Genomic DNA, 16,249 nt, shown 5'->3' with positions numbered 1-16,249 from the left:
CTCTTTCGACCACCACACAGTGTGCACACCGCATCTGTTCACAGTTCAGTTGCAGTCCCCTTACTCAATGAGACCGGAGACAGAGAACATGGTGCAAGACAAACTGTGGAAGGCCTGAGACCAGCTCCCACCTGGTCTTCTTCCCACTCTGAGAAGCGGCCTTCACAGGGTTGCAGGCAGGACTCCTGGGTTTAGTAACTGTAAGAGGACAGGCCAGTCTTACTTTCCAGGATCACATGTCCAACTCTCCTAGTCCCCTGCTGCCCAGCAGCCTGCGAGTGGGAGTGCCCACTATAGAACCGGATGAGAGGGGGACACACAGGGTTCCATAGGCAGTGGGCACCTGCCTGTGCCCGCCCTTCCCGGGTCAGCCTGCGAGTGCCCAGCAAGGAGCTCCTCCGGGCACCTGTGGGCCCGCCTGGGGCTGCTTCCAACTGGGGCCCTGTTCTTTTTCCATGGCTGCTGCCAAGTGTCCTGCTGGCCTCCTGCAGCCCGGGTTGACCTCATAGCCAGTTAGGAGCACAGTCTTGGAAGCAGGGTCGGTGGCAGACACACATCTGTTTCTCTGTCCCTAATAGCCTGGGTGCACACTGTTCTCCCACTTGGTACCCACGAGCGGGTCGCTAGCTGCCCCCCTCAAGCCCTCCCTCCACCAGGCTCTTTCAGCTGCCTCTGAAGAGCTGAGAGGCTCAGAAGCAAGACTATTTCTGGAAGGCTCCTGGGCTCAAGGGCCAGGAGGGTGGAGACAGAGTGAGGGTCTCCGAGGTGACGCCCTGAGTGACATACATGCCGACAGCATACTCTGCAGGACCCAGTATGAACCAGTCCCCCCTCAGTCTCCTCATCTGTACATGGGGGTAACCACACTCCCATGCCCTGGGGACCTCAGAGAGTCACATGAGGTTATCCCTCAAGGCACCAGGATGATACTTCAGAGCCCCTGGGGATGCTCACGGGAAGTTTATTGCTGCCAAACCAGAGGCTCCGATCCTCCTGTCTAATGTCTTTGCTTTTCACAAGGACAGAGCACCTGGGCTGGCTGGTCCAGGATGACCGGTGGTCGGTGGGGTCACAGAACCCAGAGGGGGCCGTGCATACCCCACTCACCCCTGCCTCTCACACTGTAGATTCGGAAACGTTCAAGGAGACCCAGAGGAGCACTTTCCACAGATAAGGGTGGTGCAGGCGGGGCTGGCTCTCTGCCGTTCCCTCTCCCTACACTTTATTTCTTTATTTCACTTCATGGATCTGAACAAAATCTCCAAGTCACACCTTCTTGTTGGAACAAGTAAATAAGAGGTTGAAAAAGAAGTAAATGATCTCTCCGTGCAGATTTGTTCTCCAGCAGAAAACCTGTTGGGTTTGCTGTCTGTCTTCCCACGGCATCCTTTGTGTGCACACCCACACACGTACACACGTGTGGGTCTCCCCCTTTTGGGGAGAAAGTTGGGGGTTGAACCCAAAGCCTTGCCCACACGACGCCCATACTCCACCACCTACACCCCTAGGCCTCATATTTTTGGTACTTACCACTAAGCCACATCCCCAGCCCTTTTCATTGTTTGAGATAGGGTCTTGCTAAGTGACTTGCTAAGTGACTTGTAAGTGGCTAAGTTGCTTAGGTGAGGCTGACCTCAGCCACTTGTGATCCTCCTGCCTCAGCCTCCTGAGTCATTGGATTTACTAGCATATGCCCCTGTGCTAGGCCTCAGGCCCTATTTAAAAAATAAATAAATAAATCCTGTTTTTTGATCATGGTAGATGGACATACAATTTTAAGAAATATATGAAAATATCCAGTCCCCTTGACTCAGTTTCCCCCAATGATAACTTGTTACAAAACTTTAGTACAACATCACATCCAAGAGAGTGGCACTGATACAGTCAAGATGCAGAATGGTCCAATCCCCAAAGGGCCCCTCCTACTGCCCTGGCCACGCCCACCTCCTCCTGCCCTGGCCACGCCCACCTCCTCCTGCCTCCTCCACCCAAGGCAGCCACTGTCCTCTCCATTTCAATGGTTCTGTCATCTTGAGAACGATCTACAGTCGGAACCACACAGCACATCACCTTCAGGGACTGGTGGTGCACATCACCTTCAGGGATTGGTGGTTTCCGCTCAGCACGACTCTCTCGGGATGCATCCAAGCTGTCATGTCAACAATTTGTTCCTTTTACTGCCAAGCACAGCCCATGCATGGCTGTGCCATTGTTTAATCCTTCACCCGCTGAAGGAAACCTGCTAATTCCAGCTATTAATAACAATGTGGCTGTGAACACCCATGTACAGGTTTCTGCGTGAATATAAATCTTCATCTCTGGGATAAATGCCCAGGAGCATAATTGCTGGGTCATACAACAAAGACATTTAGTTTTATGAGAAACTGCCAAATGGGTTTTTGGAAAGGCTGCAGTACTGGGGATTGAACCCAGGGCCTTGTGCATGCAAGGCAGGCACTCTACCCACTTAGCTATATCCCCAGCTGTCCCCCTATTTTAAAAATGTAGTCATGCTATACATTTCAATCTGCAAGCTGCTTTTTTTCATTTTATAATAATGACAAACATTGCTCCAGTTTAAAATTTCAGTTTCTAGAAAACTTTTTATTTTCTAATTCAAAAAATGATAAGTTGATATCAATCCCCAAGTGGCTAAAAACCCTAAAAGGAAATAGCACAGGAATCAGGGGGCATAAAACTTTCTCCAGATTGCAACTTTCGCTCTACATCTAGGGTGTTATTTTATATTTGATAGAAATTGTAAATAGAAATCACACAGTCCAACACAACATATTAACTTTTTCATTTTTTTTTTTTTTCAGGGCTGAGATGGAATGCAGAGCCTTGAGCTCTTTACCTCTGAGCTGCACACCGGCAGTATGAGCTCATTTCTAAATACATTCTTTTTAGTGGCTGCATAACTATCCATAGTTATGAATGCATCAATTCAACGATGTCATAAAAACGGTCATTTCCGTGGATCCCTTGGCGTGTGTGCGGAATTATGCTCAGAGGGAGATTGAATGCATACACTCTGCAGTAGCTCTTCCACTGAACCCACTTCCTTTCCTTCCTTCCTTCCCCTCTCCCTTCTTTCTTACACCGATCTCTCTTCAGCAGATTAAAGAAATGGGTTTTGGGGTTCCAACTGTGTCCTCCCAGGAGATAACTACTAACCCCACTATCTGGGAAGGTCCTGTGTTGGTCAGTTTTCCATCACTGTGACATAATACCTGACATAATACTCTCACATAAATAACTTGTAAGGTGGAAAGGTTTATTTTGGCTTACAGTTTGGATGCTCCCCTCTGTTGTCCTTCAGCCCTGTTGCTAGTGACCAAGCCTTTAATACACGGGCTTTTGAGGCACATTCCACATCCAAACCGTAGCAGTAACTTATTTGGAAACAGGTCTTGCAGATGAATCCAGGGTAAGGTGAGGTCCTCGCTGGATCAAGGTGGGCCTGCCCTTATCAACAGGCAGGAAGCCAGACCCCAGCACCACCACCCGGTCCAGGCTGAAGAAGGGAGGGGCTGTGAAGCGGGAGTTGTCTTTGGCCTCACACACACTGAAGGAGATTCCTCCCTGTACCTGGAGCCAAGAATTTGAGCTATTTCCCCTGAATGTCCTCTTAGGTCCAATGTCTTCAACTATTTCTTTTACTGATGATCCCCAAAGACTTCTTCACCTTCGCTCCTTCCCCTGGGTCTCCTAGGAAACTCTTGGTGCCCTGAAGCACAGCACCTATCACCAAACCCAACACTCAAGGTAGGTGGGAAAAGCCCAGGAGTACAGCCGGGTGGCCCTCTCCTCTTCTCTGGACCTCATGCTTCCTTCTGTGAATGGGATCTATCATTACCATTGTCCGTTTCCTGAGAGCTTTTCACAAATCATCTTACGTCTCCTAAGCTGTTTTTGTGGAATGTGGTGTTTCGCCCTAACTTCACATTTATCCCTGTGGAATTTAGTTGTTAGCTTGGCCGAGGGCATTGATAGGGAGAAAATGAACGAATTGATGCAAGAAGGAGGAGAGAAAGCCATTTCTAATCCACTGCCCACTCGCTGAGTTACCTACTGGTACTGAGGGCGGTTAGTTTTGAGACCCGAGACTGGCCGCACTGGGAGCAAACCGAGATGCCCAGAAGTTTCGGCTTGGGTTCCCAGAGATGGTGGCCCTTGGGAGAAGACTCCCTTAGTTCCGGGCCCAGGCAAAGTTCTATGTCCTCATCTACAAAGCCCAGGAGGGGGCCAGAGGGGCTGCACCTGCTCTGAGGTCCTGCGAGTGCTCTGTGCAGAGGAGGCCCAGAGTGGTTTCCTTCCCGCCACGTCCCCGTGAGCCACTTCTGGTAAGGGCCTAGGGAACGTGAGAAGGAGATTTCCCAGACTGTCCGGTGGTTCCTTCTGGGTGATGGCCAAGGAGTGACCTCCCCTGCTCTTCATGTTCTTCTGTGCTTTCTGAATCCTCCAAATGTCTTGCAAATGAACCAGGGAGGCTCATTCAGAGAAAGAAAAAGAAACCGGATTCTAAGTGCAAAGGTGCGGGTGGGTCTGAGCCGCTGACCACAGGTGCCCGGGGCCACAGAAGCTGGTGAGCGAGGTGGAGCTGGTGGTGGGAGGGTGTGGGGGCTGCCTGAGAGCCTCTGAGTGAGGCTCCTTGTCCCCTCTCCCTCCATGACCTCTGCGAAGGTCATGGGATTAGGTCCCCATATCCAGCCCGGGTGACCAACCCCAAGGACTCAAAGCACTTTCAGTACTAAAACTAGGGTGCGTCATCACCCCAGGAGCCATTTCAGGGGTCCTGGCGTCTGACGTGAGCCTCCCGTGAGCCTCCGTAATGGAACCTCCAGAGCCCGTGGTGACTAAGGGGATCTTGGAGGGGGAATGGTGATCATTCATGTGACCTCTGTCACCTGAAAATCGGTTCCAGAAGCATTCCCTCACCTGAGGGCCACTAACACCAACAGCAGGGGACGAGTCACATGCAACCTCGGGCGGCTTACCCAGCTCACTGCCCCAGCAGCCAGCTCTGCGCAGGTGTCACCTGTGCCGACTGCAGTTCGGCTGCACCAATTATTTTTTTGCTTTTTGCTGTTTGCTCCTGGCGCTGGGTAGATGCCCCAGGCAGAGCTGCTCTGTAGGTCCCTGCACCTGGGAGGGGAGGGATGAATACCCACCCATGACCTTGAGCATCGGAGGGCAGGACGGGAGCTGGTGGATTGATGTCCTCAAACTCCGCCCCTTGGGTGGACAGTTCTGAGGTCCACCCTACGTTGCTCTGGGGTTGGGGCTGGGGGAGGTGTCCCAGCAGGAGCAGGTGATGATCAGCTCAGGACACTCCTGCCAGCATGTCCCCTCCCCCATGCCTGGTCCCCAGGACAGCTACCTGAGATACACCACCTGCATGCACGCCCAGGGCTCAGGCTAAGATGAAAGCTAATGTGCTGAGGCAGATCTGACGCATCGGCCCCTTCATCTCTATGGTAATTTTCCTTTGAAGACGGAGGAGGCTTAGAGATGGGAACAGACCTGCTTTCACAGGCCCCACCGCAGAGGCCCAACTCAAGGCCATCAGCATCTACTCTGTGCTGGACGACGGTCTTTTTAGTCCCATTTGCTGAAGAGCAGGAGGCCCAGGGGCTGCAGTCCCCTGCACCTTCCTGACCCCTGTCCAGTCCCCCCTGCCCCGTGCTGCCTCTTCAAGCACAAGGGGCTCTGTGGGAGCGTGGGTCTTGCTCCCTGGGACAGACCAGGAACTGAAACCAGAGAGCAAGCAAGGTGCCGAGTAAGCGTCACAGGATTGGCCGGCTGAGGCATGGCCAGGTAACATAGCTCCTCTGCACCATTTCAGGTGGCGATGTGGACGGGGGGCAGGAGAAGGGCTCTGAGGGTTTCCGATGGTGGACTCTTGTCCTGAAACTGAGGCTGATCAGAACCGAGGTGGAGGTGAGGTGTGGGGCCCCTCTCCGGGGACAGACACCCCTCCAGGGGCTGCTCGGGTTACCATCTCCCTCATCCTAGGCAACCTGAGGAGAGGAATGACAAAGAGCTCAGGATGTCACCACAAAGAAGTGGAGTCTGAGCTGATGGAGATTCTAATTACTCAAATGTAATCCTCACACAAGTGCATATGTATCAAAACATTACACCGTGTCCCAGAAATATGTTATTGCACGTCAATTAAAAATAGAGAAATTTAATACAAAAACAAATCAGAACAGAGCAGAACTCAGGTGTGGCCTGGTGGCCAGGAAGGGACAGGGCTCAGTCTGAGAACAAGGTAAGGGCAAGATCCATACCGGGCCAGCATTTAGCATTAGATTCGTTGAATCACCTTGTGAACCGTAAAATATTGGCTTGGACTTTGTAATAATTTAGAGTGTCCGTCTCCTAAATGCCCACACAGAGAGTTTTCATGGCTGGACACTGAAACAGGGTAGTGCTATGTGGATCAAGGGCCAAATGGAGCAGGTCCTCCTCAGACAGGGGGATCCCTGTCCTCAGCCGCTCACTTGCCAGCCTGGCCTCTACCTCATCTTCCTATTTCCCAGGGGAGAGCCTAGCAGGGCCGGAGGTCACACATTTCCAAAAGATTTGGACCAATCCCAAAGTGACCTAGGCCAGGGTGGAAGTGGTGTGGCCAACATCATGCTGGCAATGACCTGGAACTTCACCGAAAATGAGAAGGTGGCAGATGGTGGGGAGATGGAGGAGGAGTGCCTGTTCACGGTGAGAAAGCAGCAAGCATTTACTGAGCATCTACTGTATGTCGGGCACGATTATAAGCACCTGGCATCTGTGAGCTCAAGCTTCATACTAACCCCAGGTGGACAGGATTCCTAACACTGTAGCAGGGATTCTGCTCCGGCCCCCCTGGCCCCGGAGTCTGTGTTGGAGCATGGTGGGCAGCGTGGGTCCCCAACACTGCGCCATTAGACTTTGGAACTGGTGCCTTAGGCTGGAGGAATCCCACGCCAGAAGGTGAGGTTCAAGCCAGAGGGGCTGCAATGTGGGGCCCCCTCCAGTCAGGATGTATGCAGAGGAGGTGCACGGTGGAGGGTCTCCCAAAGGAGACGGGGGACAAGGGTCGTAAGCCACAGGTGGCCTGGCAGGGCTGGGAGAGGTCACGGGGGAAGGAGAGCAGAGGGTGCTGGGTGGGGGTGGGGGTTCTGCACAGGGCCCTGGAGATGGGACTCCATGGTGTCGTCTCCTCCTCAGGGGTGCTGTGGTCTGAAGGTCTGTCCTCTCCAAACCCCTGCGCTGACATCCTAACCCCAAGGTGGTGACGTTAGGAGACGCGTGTCTTTGGAAAGTGATAAATCATAAGGACAGAACCCTCAGGGGTGGAATTTGTGACCTTATAGAAAGAGATCCTGGAGACCTCGTTGGCCACCTGAGGACAGTGAACCAGGGAACAGGCCCTCACAGGACACTGAACCTGCGAGAAATAAACCCCTGTGGTATCACAGGTCACCAGGTTGTGACATGTTGCTACGGCAGCCCCAAGAGACTGAGATGGGTGGCCGGAGGTTGGAAGGCCCCGGGGTGCCCCTGGGGAAGGGCGTCGTGGGGGGCATGGCCAGCAGTGTCCACCGCCCAGGGCCAGGGCAGCGGTGCCTTCAGCGAGGGACAGCCTGGCTCCCCGTAGGCCTGTTCACAGATGAGGGACAGAGCCGGAGGGCAGGGTCCCAGCAAGACCACAGGCAGCACAGGCCAGCAGCCGGGCCTCCTCGGCCTCCGTACAAAGGGGACAGAGACCAGGCGGTCAACCATCGGAACGCACTGCCTCGCGGTCCCGCAGGCTGGAGGTCAGGTTCAAAGTGTCCCCTCCTTCTTCCTTCTGCGGGAAAACCTGTACCCTGGTTCCCCCGCCTCTCGGCTCCTAGGAGCCCCTCCCAGCTTCTGGTGTCTGCTGCTATTCCTTGGCTTACAGAAGTGCCACCGCCACCTCTGCTTTCCCTGTGCTTGGGGCTCAGCGCGTGTGAGTATCTGTACCCCAATTCCCCATTTCATGAGGTCACACGAGGCGAGGGCCACCCTGATGCCCTCATTTTAATTCGATAACCTCTGCAAAGATCCTGTTCCCAAATAAGGTCACCTTGTGAGGTTCAGCACAAGGTTTTTGGAGGTGGGGGAGAGCACAGCTAACCCCTAACACAGAGTCAGGAACAGTCAGGCATGCAGCCAAACCCTAGGCGCCACCCATCTCTCATGCCCTGGGCTCTGCCCCGCCCTGCCTCCTGCTCCCCGTAACCCCCCTGCAGAGGTCCTCCTCACAACCCCTCCACTGTCACACCCATCTCCAAAGAGCCCTCCTAATAACTGTGATTTCCCAATTGGCACACTCCGGTCTCCTGCCGGCTGGACTCTCTCCAGCTACGCGAGGCCGGCTGTCGGGAGATTTTCCCACAGGCTCCCACAGAGAAACTCCAGGCTTGGAGAGACAGCATGGGCTGGCCCACGCTCCTCAGGGGAGCCCTAGCCTTGGGGCTGATGAGTGACTCTCCACGAGACCCTGTGGAGTCACTATGGCCTTTGGTTCCTTCATCCAGTTTCTATTTATTGAGCACCTGTTTTGTGCTGGCTGCAGGGCCTCAGAGGTGCACCGGGTTACAAGGTGTTTCCGTTTCCCTGTAGTTAGATGTGGCTGTGTGGTATGTGACCTCAGTGTGCAGTGAGACATGAGCCGCAGTGACATGTGTCATTTCTGGGACGGGCTCTGGAGCAGCAAGTGTAGCCTTCTATCTCCCCTCCCTCCCCCACCAGCTCCGGGGAACGGTGGAGCCACAAGACGGAAGGGCCCTGGGTCCCGGTGTCCCACTGTGGAGGATGGCTGCTTTGGACTATTACTGTGACAAGACAGTGACCATGATGCTGCAGGTCTTCCATATCCCTCCATGTTTCTGTGACATCACTAACACGTCCTCTCCATGGCCAAATACTTGGGATCTGGAGCCCGGACATCTCTTTGGACAAATGGCGACTCTGGTCCCCGTGGAAAGTCTCACACGTGTTCTTCCTCTTTGACACCTTAGCTTAGTGTCCCTGAGGTGCCCACCTTGTGCTCTCTGTGATCTCGGGGGTTCCCTCTATCACAGACGTGGTTCACTGGTTCCCCTGGGCCCATTATTTCCTGTAATTCAGGGTTCCTGCCTCCACGCCAGGCCCTCTGGGGGTCCAAAGACTCGGCTCCTGCCTGGGGGACCGCGAGCCCTGGATGGAGGGGAAGTGAGTGGACATCTGACCAGAAGAGCCACAGGGAGGGAGCAGGTTTGTGGGGTTCCAGAGCAAAAGTGGTAAGTGGCGGTGCTTGGGAGAGCTCCTAGGGCCGCAGAGTGGGCAGTACTGGACACATGGCCGCCAGGTCGAGAAGAGGCCTGGGTTTCCTGAGGGGACTGGATGAATGCCATCTGCTCCCAGGTTCTACCGTGAGCGAGAGATGATCTGGTGAGACTGGCGCCAGAGACTGACCGGTCCCACGAGAGCCTGCTGATCTCTGCGTGGACACGCCTCCACCCGGATCACGCAGGGCGCTCTAGCTCCTGGGGGCTCTGGATGTCCCCGATGCCTTCCCCGCCTGGCTGGGTGTCATTTGGCCCATTTGGGTTTGAGCCCCACCCCAGGACCCCTTGGGCGTCCTCCTTAGTCCCAGGGGAGCCCAGCTGCCTGGGAGATGGTGGCAGTGCCCGCCCGATTAACAAGCCCTCCCTTCATGGCCTTCCTCACATTGGAGCCCCTTGTAAGGAGGGACACATTCAACTCTGGCTCCCCAACTGGCAGCTTCCTGCAGCTGCCAGAGGCCCCGGGCAGCCCCAGTGCCCTCTGCTGCCAGGAGCGGGGGTGGGGAGGGGACTCAGCCAGCCCTGCCTTGCCCCTGCTGGCAGCCACAGGGAGAGCCAGGAGGAGCCTTAGACCTGAAATGGCAGTTTCAGATGCAACAGAAAAGCCCCTACAGCAGCTCAGGCCCAGGAAGAAGGCGCTTGCCATGGCTTGGATGTGGTTTGTCCCCCACAGGATCATGTGCTGGTCCCCAGGGTGGGGCTGCTGTTAAGAGGTGATGGGCCCTTTAAGAGGTGGGGCCTGGTGGGAGGTCCTTGGATGACTGGGGGCGTGCCCTCCATTGAAATTAACATAGTTTTCATGGAACCCTTGCAATTCTCTGGCTTCCTGTCTCACCAGGTTTTCTCCCTTATACATCTGCTCCTGCCATGATGCCAACCTTGATAATGTGATGTCGTCAAGAGGGTCCTTGCTAGAGCTGGCATTATGCTGTTTGAACTATGACCCTCCAAAACTGTGAGCTAAGTAAGCCTGTCTTCTTTATAAAGCATCCCAGCCTCAGGTACTTTGTTATAGCAGTGGAAATTGACTAAAAACCACCTGTTTCAATGGGGCTAGACTGTTATGAAGTCACCTAGGAGACGCGGTATTCCTGATACTAAGTCCATCCTAAGGCTCTGCAGTTCCTCTGGAGGTGCCCATGGAGAACCCTCTTCCCTGAGAATGAGTCCCTCCCACAGATCCACCCTCCCCACCCAGCAGCATTACATGACCGCGCCCCTAGCCAGAGAGGGGCTGACCTCTGGTCCAGGTTGCACCAATTAGATTGCTCCCGTAGGAATTTGGACTTTGGATTAGAGACAGAGGGGACCCAGGGACCCAAAGACGTTGGGTCGGTCACAAAAGGGACATTCTCGAGTAGCCCAGGAGGTCAGCTCTGGAGGTCTGCTCTCCCTTCCCCAGGCTTGGCTCTTAAATGTCTCCCTTCCTGTGGGGCTCCTCCACGTCCTCCCAGTGAAGTCCTCCAGTTAGTTTCTGAGCTTGTCACCAGAGACCTCTAAACCTCCCACCAGCGACACCTTCAAGGCTGGAGGAAGGAGATCCCAGCCGGTTCTTGTGGGTGGGAAGCCCAGGTTCTGCTTCATTCCCCAGGGCAGAAGAGGAGAGCACGTTCCCGAGGGACCACAGAAGTCAGGGGAGAGGGAGGACGCTGCATCAGGGGACAGGAATGCCGAACACCAGCCCCCATTCCCCCACGGAGAAGCTGTGTGACCTGTCTTCCAGTCACCTGAGGGGCTGGGGGGACGGTCACTGGGCCAACCAGCTGCACCTCTGCGTCTTCACCTCTTCAGGGGGGGATACACATGGATCTCAGAGAGTTGCCATAAGGAAGCAGAAAGGTTTTTTCTCTTCCATCCTAATAAAAAAAAAAAGGCCTTTCTGCAGGTCAGTGAAGCAAGCCCGCGGCAATTCCTCTGCCTCAGAGCTGCCCTTTCAGGACCTGCCCACCTGTTGGGAGAGCCCTGTAGATGGCTCCCAGGCCCAACCCCCGCTCAGGCTTTGGGGCCCTCATCCCTGACCTCCTCCAGCCTCCTCCCACAATTCTGGGATCTTCCAGGCCTCCTGCCGAGATTCCTAATTGCACGGAGCCAGGGAGATTTCCCCAGCCAATCGCTTGTGTTCTCCCCCAGCGCCAGGAAATGGGTGTTCAGTTATTGTCTCTGTGATTCTCCACTTGATCTGCTGGATCACTGCTGCCTGGAGGAAAGCTCGGTGTGCAGGGTAGGATTTGTGTTTTGTTTTGTTTTGTTTTTTCCTACCTTTCTTTTAATGAGGAACAAATATGGAGCTCTGAGGGGCCAAACAGCTCTCCGCAGATCTCAGGCTTTTCCGTCGGTCTGCCTCTGCAGATCTCTGGAAAGTTATGCTCCAATAAGCCGAGAGTTTTAATGGAAGGGCTGGGTGGGGGAGGGAGAATCCTAGTGGACAGTCATAAACTTCTGGAAGCAACCCCTGGGACCATCCCCCTCATCCCTGTCCACTCCACACACTGAGCACCTGAGGCCTGCAGAGGTGAGGAGCCATTTCCATGGTGACAGGCCCACGGACGGCACGGCCCAGCCTCGGAATGGGGGTCTCTGGGCTCTAAGTTCAGTGCCTTTTAAACCCACTGCTCCCTGCGCTAGTGCAGAGGTTCTCAACCAGAGTGAGTTCACCTCCCAGCTGCTCCTGGCAGAGGCCAGAGATTCTGCTCAACAGCCTACAGTGCACAGGACTGTGCTCCCCAGCAAAGAATGGGGGAGAAGGCAGCAAATGGCCCGCAGAGAGCTAATCCTCCTTTCCAAGTCCAGGGCAGACATCACTAATCAATCACAGTACTCTCCTCCCCTGATCAGTCCAGATACTTTTCAACACAGCACTCCGCCCAGGGACAACTAGTCCAGAGGTTACCTACTGCTCCTCCCGCGGCTGGGTAGTGTAAAGTGGTAGGCTCAGGAATTATTCTGTCAGGTTTGAGTCTTGGCTCTGTAGTTGCCTACTAGCTGTGTGATTTGGGGTCCTACTTAACCTTGCCGTGCCTCATTTCCCCTCCTCTCTGAAGTAGAGTTTATAAATGGTGTGATCTCAGAGGGCTGTTTGGGGGAAAACAAAGAAGTCTTCAGAGGTCACTGTGCCTGGTGGTCAGTGTGTCACGGTGCTGGCTGCTATAACAATCAGTCTGCTCTGATGGTGACCAAGAAGTAGTTGGTCCCCCTGCCAGAAGGAAGCAGGCCAGGCTTATCCCTCGATTGGGACTCACACATGACTCCTCCTTGTCCTCACGTGCCCATGAGGTGATTTTCAAAATGAGCAAAGTTTCCCTGACTCTTAGAAGGACCAGCAAAGTGCCCCTGTTTTCCCCTTAGCCCCATTACTAATGGATAATAAAAGCTGGCTTCAATTGAGCACTAAACTCCCTTCAAAGCCCTGGGCTAAGCTCTTTCCGTTTTCTCACTTAAGCCTCAAAAATAACTTATGAAGTAGAAGCTCCTAAAACCCCCTTAAACAGATGAGGAAGCCAAGGCTCAAAGAAGGCAAATAACTTGCCCAAGGTAGCACAGCCCCAAGAAGCCAAGCCAGGATTGGCAAGAACTGAGCTCTCGACCCTGTGCTGCCCTGTCTCTCTGTTCCATTGGAGAGCTGGAAAAGAGAGACAGTGTGAGAGTCAGCTTTCTGTTGCTGTAACAAAATACCTGAGATAAACAACCTAAAAGGAGGAAAGGTTTATTTTGGCTCATGGTTTCAGACAACGATTGGCTCACTTACTTTTGGGCCTACGGTGAAGGAGATCATGTCAGGGAGAGCATGTGGCAGAGAAGACTGCTCACCTCCTAGAGGTAGGGAGGCAGAAAGAGACAGAGACAGACAGAGCGAAAGTGGGCAGGCAGGGGAAGGGGCCAGGGAAGAAACATACCTGTGGAGGGCCTGTCCTCAATGAGCTACTTTCTTTAACTAGGCCCCACCTCCTGATGTTCCCACCCCCTTCCAAGAGCCCGTTAAGCTATAAATCTATAATGAGTCAATCCACCAATGAGGCCAGAGACCCATCACTCTGAAAGCCTCCACCTCTGAACACCACTGCGGTGGGGACCAAGTCTTCCTCAAATGAGCTCTGGGTGGACATTTCAGATCCCGATGATATCAGAGAGGAAAGAGGGGGGCAGAGAAGGTCAGTGTCTGGGAGGCACACACCTGCCACGTCACCGGCACTTTCTGGCAGCTGGGCAGGGCTGAGGAGCACACATCTGCTCCCCAAGTTCCCCAAGGCTGGGGGCAGCCCTTCTGGTGCAGCCAGATTCCAAAGCCAGACCCAGTTATCAAGGCCCCGCGCTCCCTCCTGCACCTGAGGACCAGAGTGGCCGGTGGTGATTCCCCATCACCTGCCGGAACCCTGGTGCTTCTAGGTCCCCTGGTGAGGAGGCCCCAGAGCCCAGGCTTGGACAAGGCCTCGGTGTGCCTGGGCTGCTCAGTCACACCTGATGTCTACATCCTTCGCCCCGGTCCCCCCATGCACCCGATGCCTGTGCCCAGTCCACTGGAGGCTTTCCAGGAAAAGTGTCACTATTTTTGGATTCTGTTCATTCTCTGCAGAGCCAGAGAGACACGTCCACTTCACCATGCCCACGAGGGCCCCTGGAGCACGGAAGAGCAGCAGCCTGTCCAGGGATCCTGTATCCTGTCCAACCCTGCTGTAGTCAACACCCGCCCACCCAGAGCCTCCCACATACCAGGCACCAGGCTGGGCGCTGGGCTGCGGTGGTGAAGGCACCAGGCATCTGGGCAGCCTGTCAGCAGGTCAGGGAGACCACCCCCGGGGGACTGAGGAGGAGACTGAGCCTGAAGGAGGAGACTCAGCAGGGGAAGATGGATGGACGACCCAGACACAGCAAAGCACTGTCGAGGCCCAGAGGGAAGAGGCTGGCGCCTCTGAGGAGCTCCAAGGAGGAGACAGATCGGCAAGGCGTGGAGGCCTGGGGGGGCGGGGCACACGGAGCCGAGGAAGGCAGTAGATCAGTAATGTGACAGGCTCAGACTGGCTTGTGCTCCAGAGAGGATGTAGGAAGGCCAGTTAGGATCTGGGTTCTGGGACAGGGTCTCACTCAAGGTCACCTGCTGACGTGGTGCAGAGAGGCTAATGTGTCCTTCCAACGCTGTCCATCTTCAGACTAACTGCCCACTGCCCCCTGGAAAGCAGTCCTGGCTTAGGGATGCTAGTGCCCTCCCAGAGTGGCCTTCCCTGGACCACTCTTCACTTCCTCCTGGCTGTGTCCATGGTCAAGTCCCCCCATATCCCTCCCACCCCAGGACACCTGCTGATGGATTCCAGAACAGGTGCCCTGTACCCTTGGCCCTTCTGGGGGACTCTTTAGTTCCTAGGCTGGACGCCCTGGGCCTGGGTTTCCTCCAGGGGGTCTGGAGCTAAGCTTTGAGGCTTTTGCTGCTTGAAAAAGAAAACAGTAAATAAAATGCAAAGGCTGCTCCTTCCCCCCACCAGCGCGGCAGGGCCCGGCGAGCAGGCAGGCTCTGGGGTGCCGGGAGGCGGAGAGGACCGGCTGGCTGGGAGCCAGACGTGGAGCAACCCCCGGGACGAGCGGAGCGGTTGTCACTGTGAGTTAAGCAGGCCGTTTATGGGGAGGATAAAAGTTAATGAGAAGCTGTACTCCAGCTCCCCACCATTGAGCAAGAGAAACCCTGGCAAACAAACCACACAAAGACAGAGCAAGAGGCGGATCTGGTGGCGGAGGGAGAGCCCGCAAAAGGTGCAAGAGGCACCGGGCAGCCACACTGGTCACCTGACTAGGGAGGCGGCACCAACTTCTCCAGGCGTCTTCTTAATCTGTTACCCACTGACCCCTTCCCAGAGCCACTGAGCGTCCTTTGGGGAGGCAGGTGTTGGTTCTCTTGCTAATTCATCTAAATAAAGCCCTACTCCTGGGAGGCCACCCAGCTGCAACCCGGAGCCTCTTTGAGTATGCATTATTTTGTTTTGGTGCCGGGGATTGATCCCAGGGGCACTTAACCACTGGGCCTCATCCCCAGCCCTTTACATTTTTTTATTATGAGACAAGGTCTTGTTAAGTTGCTTACGGCCCCTCTAAGTTGCTGAGGCTGGCTTTGAACTTGGGATCCTCCTGCCTCAACCTCCAGAGTTGCTGTGTACCTCCGCGTCCAGCTTGGCCTCCTGTACCCTAATTGTTGGCCGTGGTGGCCCTGGTTTCTGTTGGATGTCTGAGCCGGGGAAGGGGCATGGGACGAAGGCTGTGGGGGTCAGGGACTGCTTCTGTGCTAACTCTTCATTCCCGGCCCAGCCACAGAATAACAGCAGCTACCACTTACTCATTGTCATATGTGCATGGTGCGGATTCCTTTGGTCCTCGTGACAACCCTCTCATGTTGCTGATGAAGAAACGGAGCCCCAAGAGGTTCAGTGACTTGCCCAGGTAGTAGTGCAGAGCTGGGCCCAGGACACAAGCTGTCATCTTTGGAATCCGAGTGTTTATACCACTGTGTTCTACCACCTCGAGACAAATGTGCAAACATACATACAGGTGCCCCCAACCTGTAAGATGGAAGGTTCTGGAAGGTCCCTCAGGAGTGCTTCCCCTTCACCAGGCCATCCACATGTCTCCTGGGAAATGTGCCTGGAAGGACTCAGTGGGAAAGGCAGAGGTGGGGTGAACGAGAAGGACATCTAGGGACCCAGAATGTGGCATTGGATGGGCAGCCCAGGGGTATACCCACTATCCTCGGCCTGGCGCAGGGTCTGCACACACCACCTGCTGGCAAGGAGCTGCCTGCCCAGGGTGGGGTACCCACAGGTCAGTGGATGACCCCCTGAAGGATGGGGAACTGGCTTTCGGCCAGCACTGTCCACCAGCTGATTTTGATCTGAGGTTTGGGAGATTGGGCAAGACATCTGACCGCTCGTCGT

General features: G+C 54.8%; 1 protein-coding gene across 1 annotated transcript in view; it reads right to left on the bottom strand.

The window, feature by feature from the left end:
* Positions 1 to 16,249, bottom strand: part of Cacng4 (calcium voltage-gated channel auxiliary subunit gamma 4) — a 54,213-nt gene that overhangs the window by 9,178 nt on the left and 28,786 nt on the right. The gene's annotated exons all lie outside the window — the stretch shown is intronic.

Source organism: Ictidomys tridecemlineatus, chromosome 3, assembly GCF_052094955.1.
Source record: "Ictidomys tridecemlineatus isolate mIctTri1 chromosome 3, mIctTri1.hap1, whole genome shotgun sequence".
Taxonomy (NCBI): domain Eukaryota; kingdom Metazoa; phylum Chordata; class Mammalia; order Rodentia; family Sciuridae; genus Ictidomys; species Ictidomys tridecemlineatus.
Note: the sequence above shows the minus strand (reverse complement) of the source record. Positions and strands in the feature narration are given on the sequence as shown.